This window comes from Solanum dulcamara, chromosome 8, assembly GCF_947179165.1.
Source record: "Solanum dulcamara chromosome 8, daSolDulc1.2, whole genome shotgun sequence".
NCBI lineage: Eukaryota > Viridiplantae > Streptophyta > Magnoliopsida > Solanales > Solanaceae > Solanum > Solanum dulcamara.
In genome coordinates this window covers 56,596,720-56,605,482 of record NC_077244.1, presented here as the reverse complement: position 1 = coordinate 56,605,482, position 8,763 = coordinate 56,596,720, and positions in this window count along the sequence as shown.

Below are 8,763 nucleotides of genomic sequence, written 5' to 3'. Positions count from 1 at the left end.
TTGATTTTGTCTTTCCTTGACGGCTTCATAATTTGTCTTACTTTTCTTATTATTGTTACATTATGATTTGAGTTGGTATATTAAGATAAAAAATTAAATATTAGGTGTAATTTATTATATGATTATCACCATATCTATGGTATTGAAGGGATTTAGAGTTAACCCTAGGCTTGAGATTTAGGTAATTAATTAATTATAGATTTTAGGATGAGTTTTTGGGTCTAGGCTAGACATATAGTGATATGAATGTTGTTAATTTCAAAATCTTATGATGATTATTTATTTGATTAGATTACATTGATTTGGAAACCTAGCGAAAGGGGAAGGCTCAGGTCTCAGAGTAATTGCTTGATCATTTGAGGCAAGTGAATTTCTAAACCTCAGTTTAAGCTTGTAGATGCTTGTATTTCCGTATTATGTGTATTGGGGAGTAATGAGAATTAGACTAGGTTACTGACTGTATGGTTGGCCTTAAAAATGGAGGTGAGGGGTATAAAATGGTGATCTAATGACATGTATTGATGAAATTGTTATGTTGTGATTATGGGTTTATTTTGGACATGTGAAATGACTATGTTGATGTGAGATAGAAAAAAATTATTATTGTTGTTATGTTATTGACTGTATGGTTGGCCTTAAAATGGAGATGAGGGGTATAAAATGGTGATTTAATGACATGTATTGATGGAATTGTTATGTTGTGATTATGGATTTATTTTGGATATGTGAAATGACTATGTTGATGTAAGATAGAAAAAAATTCTTATTGTTGTCATGTTATTATCGTGAATTATATGATCATGAATTGATTGCATTGGTTCTGACATATTATGTGAGACTGAAAATGATACGAAATAAAAGAGGTCAGGCCACACGCTCCGTGGCAGGTATTATGAAACAAAGGGGTCGGGCCACACGCTCCGTGGTAGGTATTATGAAATAAAGGGGTCGGGCCACACGCTCCGTGACAAGATATATATGTTGAGGGGATGGGCCACACATTCCGTGGCAGGTTACATGGACAGAAATGTCCCCCATGGGTTCCGGACTGTGATTCAGCGGATGTGTACCAATAGGACAGACATGCATCATTTCATTGCATTGCATTGCACCTTTCTGATATTTGTGAATTTGTGTTTACCCCTATATTGCTCTGTATATGCTGACTTGACTTGATATGATTCATTGATGAGACTATTGATGAGTATTTGTGGACTATATTACTGTTGTTATCGTAAAATATAGAGTTGGGTTGGTTTTATACAGGTTGTAGTTACGGAGGTTCGATTGGGAGAACAGGAGTACTTGTCTCTATTAAGCTTTGCTTAGTTTTAGTTATCCACTTGTTGAGTACCGTGTTGTTTGGTACTCACCCCTTGCTTCTACACTTTTGTAGGTTGTGAGCACAGGCCTGCTTAATCTCCTACGGTTTACTACCGCTTCTGAGGCTATTATCTCTAGTGTTGAGGTAGCTGTTATATCCATCTAGCAAACACCTCTTACTCTTTTAATATGCTTTAGTCCTATTCTAGAGACAAAGACATTGTGACTGTATTTTCTTTCATATTTCGGTAATGTATTAGTGGCTTGTACACATGACAACCAATCTTGGGGGAGTTTAAGTTTGTTTTACTTATTTAGGTTAAATTAAATTTGGATTTCTTTTCTTCCGCATCTATTTTCCATTAGGTATTAGGCTGACTTGTCTCGGTAAGTTGAAATGAGTGCCATCACACTCGTATTTGGATCGTGACACTTTGATCGATGTAAATTAACCAGCTGCCCACAAAATATCACACTCAATATTTTCTCAATTTACTGCAGCATCTTTCTACCCAGGTCACATTCTAAATTGACCCCATCACAATCGGATCTCCACCCGTAACCCATGACCCGCAGCTTAGTATATGAATTCTCATTAATTTTTCCTTTTATATTACAAAGTAGGTATAGATTTACTACTCAGAAAAGAGAAGCTTAGCCTACCCGGGTACCGATCATTCGCAAAGAGATAACACTGCTGATATCGTTGGTTCCAGATGCTCCACAGGCAAGAACAGGTTGAATTCCACAGGTTGAAGCCTTCCAAAAGCTGAGATTCCTTTCCCTCCTCTTGTTCATTCAAGAACAGTCTTTTTGGAGGGTTTTGCAGAAACCCTCGCCTCTAACCTCCACTTGGAGAAGTGGAGGAAATAAGAAAATTCACGACTTAATTTCTGTCCCACAATTTTCTGCTATGGCGGCCTTATTCCCGCTCTGGCGGTGCCTCCACAGTGGGACCATCCCGCTCTGGCGGGGTGGTGGGAATCAGTCAAGCCAAATTCTTGTGATTTCTTTTTAATCCAAATTAACAACAGTTCGGGTCATTACAATAATAAGAATTATTGAATATTGAAGGGAAAAAATCAATAAATTTAGATAAGTGAAGAAGAAAGAAAAAAATGTTTTACAATTTAATGTATAATTTTTGGGGTAATGTTTTAGTATTACTGTTGTTTAAAAGTTATCTTTTTAATTTAGAGTTGTGCTATGATAAAATTCAATCGGGATTTTAACAAAAAAATAATAATTATTATTTTATTTTTATATTACTATTATTTAAGATTATGAATTTTAATCAGATTATTGTTATTAATAAATAAAGGAGGTATAGATTTGAAGAAGAAAAAATAAATAATAAAAAATAGCAAATGAGAAGTAATGTAAAATGGCACCTGAATCATATTTTGGCCTATTTTTAACCTCCCATAATACTATGAAGAGAGGTCACTATTCATGCCACTTAGAATTGAACAAGATTTTAAATATCAAATATTATAATTCGGGATTAACTACACCACCATATAATCTAAGTATTGAACTAAAAAACATGAATAGTTTAAAAGATTTTGAAGTATTAAACTTTTTTCCTACAAGGTGTATGTGTTAGATATTTTATATAAAATTCTTATATGGAACATGATAATAGGTATAATTGTTTGAGTCCTGCCGTATTGTAGGTCTTTTTTAGGGGCGAACAAAATCAAATTAAATCGTAAATTGAGTCCAAAAAAAATCGACTAGTAATTTAATTTGATTTGATTTGCTATTGAGAAAAAGAAACTTGACTATATTTGGATTGGGTTGGTTTCGATCAATTTGTCACGATTGATTGCTCACACACAATTAGGTTAGCAAGTTTAGAAAGGTGATTTGAATCACATCGATACAATGCGAGATTGATTTGTTGACCGTAATAAACTTGACTCTGCCCTAAAAAGAGAAGAAAGACCTTTGACCTGGGCTGGGAGGAATTGGGTTCGCTTTTCTTTAGGACTTTACTTCGTATTAAGGATCGAAGACCTCCAATTGGATTTGAAATGGATCAGATAGGCTATTCGCTTACGACGTGGCTGAAATTAACAGGTTTTTCTATATAGTAAAACTTAGGCATCAATGGGAGTATATGGAGAAAACCAGCCTGCAGTAATTTAAATTGCTCCTTCGAATCACTAAGTAAAATCTTGACTCACACGTACCGCGATGTATTATTGTCAATTCACATGGTCGCACCTACCATAAACAAGACGACTTATTTTAGCATGATTTAGTACTTTTAAATTTTGATCATTTTCATTATGACTTATTAATTTGTAATATTTGTTTTATGTGATTGTATTATTTTTGTCGTTGAATATTTTAGTGTCATTACTCATCTCATATTTTGTGTTATTTTTTTAAGAAACATCTTAGATAATTTTATTTTGATAGAACTAAGAAAATATTTGAATCTCAAATTAATTATATGTTTGTACAAATACTTTATCGAAAAGACCCGAAAATTTGAGAAATCCAAAAAAAACTAAGGTCGAAAAACCCAAATTTTATTAATTTGATTTGGTTTATTAATTTAAAAATCAGACATAAATAATTTAATTTATTATTTTAAAAAACCCGAATTAACCTGATCGATATACACTCTGATTTCTCTCTCTCTCTCTCTTCATCAACATTGCTGTCACTATTGTGTATAATTCTGTTGGATTCAAAGTTCTTTCCGTATGCTGTTAGTGTCTTGATATATACATTTTGTATTCAAGTGAAAAATGGTCTCTTGATATATACAAATCATACATACCACCAAAGTGCCTAAATGATAACGACGGCAACTTGGCAACTCGTAAAACTTTAAAAAAAAAATTAAAGTACCATGATGGGACAACTCTCTAATGTTCTTTATTCTATATAAATTTATTATAATAAATTTTCATTCATTTACTTTTAATATTATTGAGTATTCCCAAAGGGACTCCTCAATACTTATTTACTCATACCAAAATAATAATTAATTATGAAAAAGATATAATTGTATATAGCATTATATAAAAGAAAACGGGAAAGAGCTAAGCGACGGTGATATGTATGATAATAATATAAAGTGTTGGATAGAGTATAATAAGTATAAAATATATCTTGTTTTAAATAATTATAACATCGTCTCACAAAGTTCGCTTCATACTATAATACCACATGTCATATCCTACTATTTTTCGGACGATTTGCTATTGTATAATTACAATTTATTACTGTCTCGATATTTTAATTTGTTTATCTTATTTTAAATTTTAATTTGTTTTTTATAAAATATCTTTTTTAAAATATCTTTTTAATTTTAATTTTTTATGATATGTATAAAATTATACAATTAAATAATATTTTTATATATTTTTAATTTAAAATTATTAAATTTTAAAAATATTTATTATTTTTTAAACTCCATACTAAATCAAAACAAAACGATCAAATTAAAATGGAGGAAATGCTTTTTCCATATTACTCCTATTTATAATGTGCTTCCACTTCCATGATTCTCATATTTTTTAATTGTTGAATGGAGTATGGAATCATTTTTGTCGCTTTTCCATCTTGTACTTTTGTTCGATCAATCATGGATAAGAATCATTAGTTCTATTTTGGCCAAATATATAGAGAACTTCTTTACTTTGCAATTAATATTTATTTTGACACTATCTCAGTTTTATTTTATTTGTTTTCACTTTCTAATTTTGTTTTTAAAAACAAATTTCCTTCTTAATTTTAAATAATAATTAAAATTTTCTTTTATTTTAATTAAAATTTTAAAATGTCTATTATATCTTTTTATTATCAACTTTTTTTTTACTTTTAAAAATATTATTTTAAAATTGTTTTATATAACAAATTTTTCATAAACGTATAAATATTATCTTTTGGACGAAAAAAGTGAATATTTTATAATGAAGTAAATTAGCATAATGAGAAACTTAATTTTATTAATAATAATCAAAACTCTAATATGTATTTATACAAGTGAAAATAACATAGAATAATAACTATACAAATATATTTTGATGCAGGAAATATAAAATTATTAATTAAATTAAGGTAGACCTTTTAAAGATTGTATTTATTAGATTTTAAATTATTTTAAACTATAATTTATGTAATGATTCATCAATGTTAATCAAAACTTTTTTATTTATATGGACAATAGAGTATACCCTCGCCGTTTATATTACTTGACGCTCATTCTAAAAATAATTATTTTAATTTAGTTGTCTAATTTATTAAATTAAAAAATAATATATTTTTATTTTTATCCTTAGTATTAAATAACTGCATAAAGTAATAGTAATCAAATTTAAAGTTTCAAAGTATTATTAATAATGTTAGTTAGTTAGAAGGGACAGTGGCAAAGAACGGAATGGAGACCTACACTAGTAGAAGGAAAATGACAATAGGGGTGAAGGTAAAACACAACAAACAACTGAAGGAAGCGGAGAATTATCAGAGATCAACATAACAAAAGATCAAAGGGATGGCAGACTATAAGATACATATCAGCAAGACAAGGCTCATTGTAGTTAATAGGGACACAAGTAGTAAATGATGCAACTAGAACTGGAAGAGCATATGAAGTTGGGAAACACAGTGGAGTAGCAGAGGAAGGGAGCACTAAAATACCACCTGAACTCCCTCTCTCCCCCCCCCCCATAAAGGATGTTAGTAACATGAAATGTAAGGGGCTTCAACCAGGAGATAAAGCAAAAAGAATTGAGGTTGTTCATCAGAAGGAATAAAGTTTACCTCATAGAATTGTGTGAACATAGAGTTAGAGAGAATACAACTAGTATAATTATAAAAAAAAATAATGTCAAGATGGAAATGGAGTACTAATGCAACAAATACTGTTAGAGGCAGAATTTGGGTGGTCTGGAATCCAAGTATAGTAAAATTCAACAAAACGGGGACATCAGAACAATATATACATCGCTTGGTAGATATGCATCAAAGTGATACCACATTTAAATTCACAGCAATGTATGGACCACATACTATAGCTGCTAGAATTCCATTGTGGACAGCATTACAGTTCTTGAGCACTCAGATCACAGAACCGTGGCTGATAATGGGAGATTTTAACTCCATCTTGTCATCAGAAGATAAACCCATTGAGAGCCAAGCATAAGGGGTAGTGTAACGCCCTATCCCTATTATTAGGAATAGGTCAATGGAGAAGGATTTTGGGCCAAATACTTCGGGTAGTAACTTCAGAAAAACTTAGCCTAGGCCAGACTTGGACGAATTCTGAGTCAGGTGAAGTCTAGGATAATCACGTGAATTATGGGAGGTCAAACCTCTAATTTGATTGGATAGGCTGATATCCAGAATGATACGGATCATGTACGGCTTCACGGAATCACATTCGGGCGAGCAAAACTCCCAAAATTGAAATTGGTGTGAAGGTTATAATTTAATACATCTTTGGAAGGGGATGTGTTGTGAAATGGGGGCTTGGATCATAAACTCCAATCTCTCTATCTCCGCCTATCCCGTCAGAGCGGGATTACTGCCGCCAGAGCGAATTCTATCAATTTTCCATGGATTTTCACGCTTACGATAAAGATTTTACTCTCTAAATTCATGATTTTACTCTCTAAATTCATACTTTAATTTTGAGAACCTAGAAAGTATGGTTCGTAGTCATTGGGGGAGGGTTTGAACTGAAAACTAATAAAGAAAAATAGCTCTAGGGTGAGGTTAGGATCATGGGTTTGGCCTAGGGTGTGAATTGTACTAGATTTCATGATAGTTAGGCCATTGTGTTGATCCTTTATATGTATTTACTATTTTCTTGACTAAGAACGAGAAGAACGAACCTGAAAAGGGAAGGTTCTTGCATTGTAAGGTTGTTGAAGCTTGAAATTGAGTAGGTAATGGTCTAGTTTTCCGTATGAGTTTCATATACTTGTTAAATTGCTTCACGATATGCATGCATGTATATGAATAGGGGAACATGCTAGAATATGAGTGAAATGATCACTTGTTGGCCTGTTTTGTGATAAACCTATTCTTGGGGATATAAATAATGTAAATACTGAATGTAATTGTGATTGTGGTATGTTTGGATCGGGTGTCATATTTCAACATATAATTGAATCGGGTGTCACATTCTGACACATAATTAAATCGGGTGTCATATTCCAACACAAAGTTGATTATTTGTAGGTCCCCTGAGAGGACTCTTGTGTGAAGTTATAGTATGTGGAAGGTGTTGAGTTGTGATGTTGCTGAATATGAGTGAACTTGAGATTAGTTGACTTGTTTTGTATATGTATATGCCTATTGTGTTGAATTTACTTGCTTATGATCTCCTTACTGGATAACCGCGTGATCTTACCAGTACACCATTATTTTTGTGTACTAATACTACTCTTTCTCTGCCATTTTATTGAGTATAGGGCATATTCAGTCGGTTGCGGAGAAACCTCGGTTAGAAGAGTAAAAGCTTATTCGAAGTCCAAGGGTGAGCTATTCTGGCATGCTGCTGTGGACTTCCTCATTAGTCTCAGTCCTTCTTTCGGGACTTAGATGTTTGGATTTTATTTAGTATTTTGACTTCTTTTGAAAGTGTTTCCCTTTTCTTACATTGACATTTGTTAGAATTTTGGTATGGACGACTTTCAGTTCCTAGGATGTATTTACTTCTGCATATTTTGGGTTGATAACTAGGCATTTTCTGAGTTTATAGGAACTCAAAATTTATTCTTGATTTAAACTTGCTTTCACATCTTTAATATTGTGTATACTTTGCGATTGTGGTTATTGGTCTATTTAAGATGGTTCTCCCAACGGAGAGTTAGAGTGGGTGCTAGTTATGGTGGGTAGGGGTTGTGAGAAAGTTGGTATTAGAGCTTAGGTACGTTGATCTCGTCTCTTGCGAAATGGTATAGAGACGTCTATACCTTTCTTAGAGAGGCTATAGGATTTTTGGAAAAGTTTTATTGTCTTTTTTCCTTCGTGCTATAACTTGATTCCAATTGGTTTCTAAAAATCCAAATTGGTATCTAACCTCTTTCAATCTCTTATCCGCAGATGGTCAACACTCTCTATAACGGTTTTAGGACCATAACTCTAGTAGAGCCAGAATAAGAGTCAGTCGTTCGAGGGCGTGGAAGAGGAAGAAACAGAAGAGGGAGGCGAGGCAGGGGTAAAGAGAGAGCAGCACCTTCTAGAATGGTGTTCCCCATTAAGAAGGTGTTGGTAGATGAAGCCCCTCCTACTCTCCAGAATAAGTTTGAAGGAGAGGTAAAAGTTGGATAAGAGAAAGAGCATGCTGAATAGGAGGAGAAAACCCAAATTGGGGTTGTTGGTATTCCCTCTCTAGATCTAATATTAGCAGAGTAGATTATGGCCTTTCTGAGTAGAATGGCTACTGGTGCCATCCCCACCATGCCTGCATCT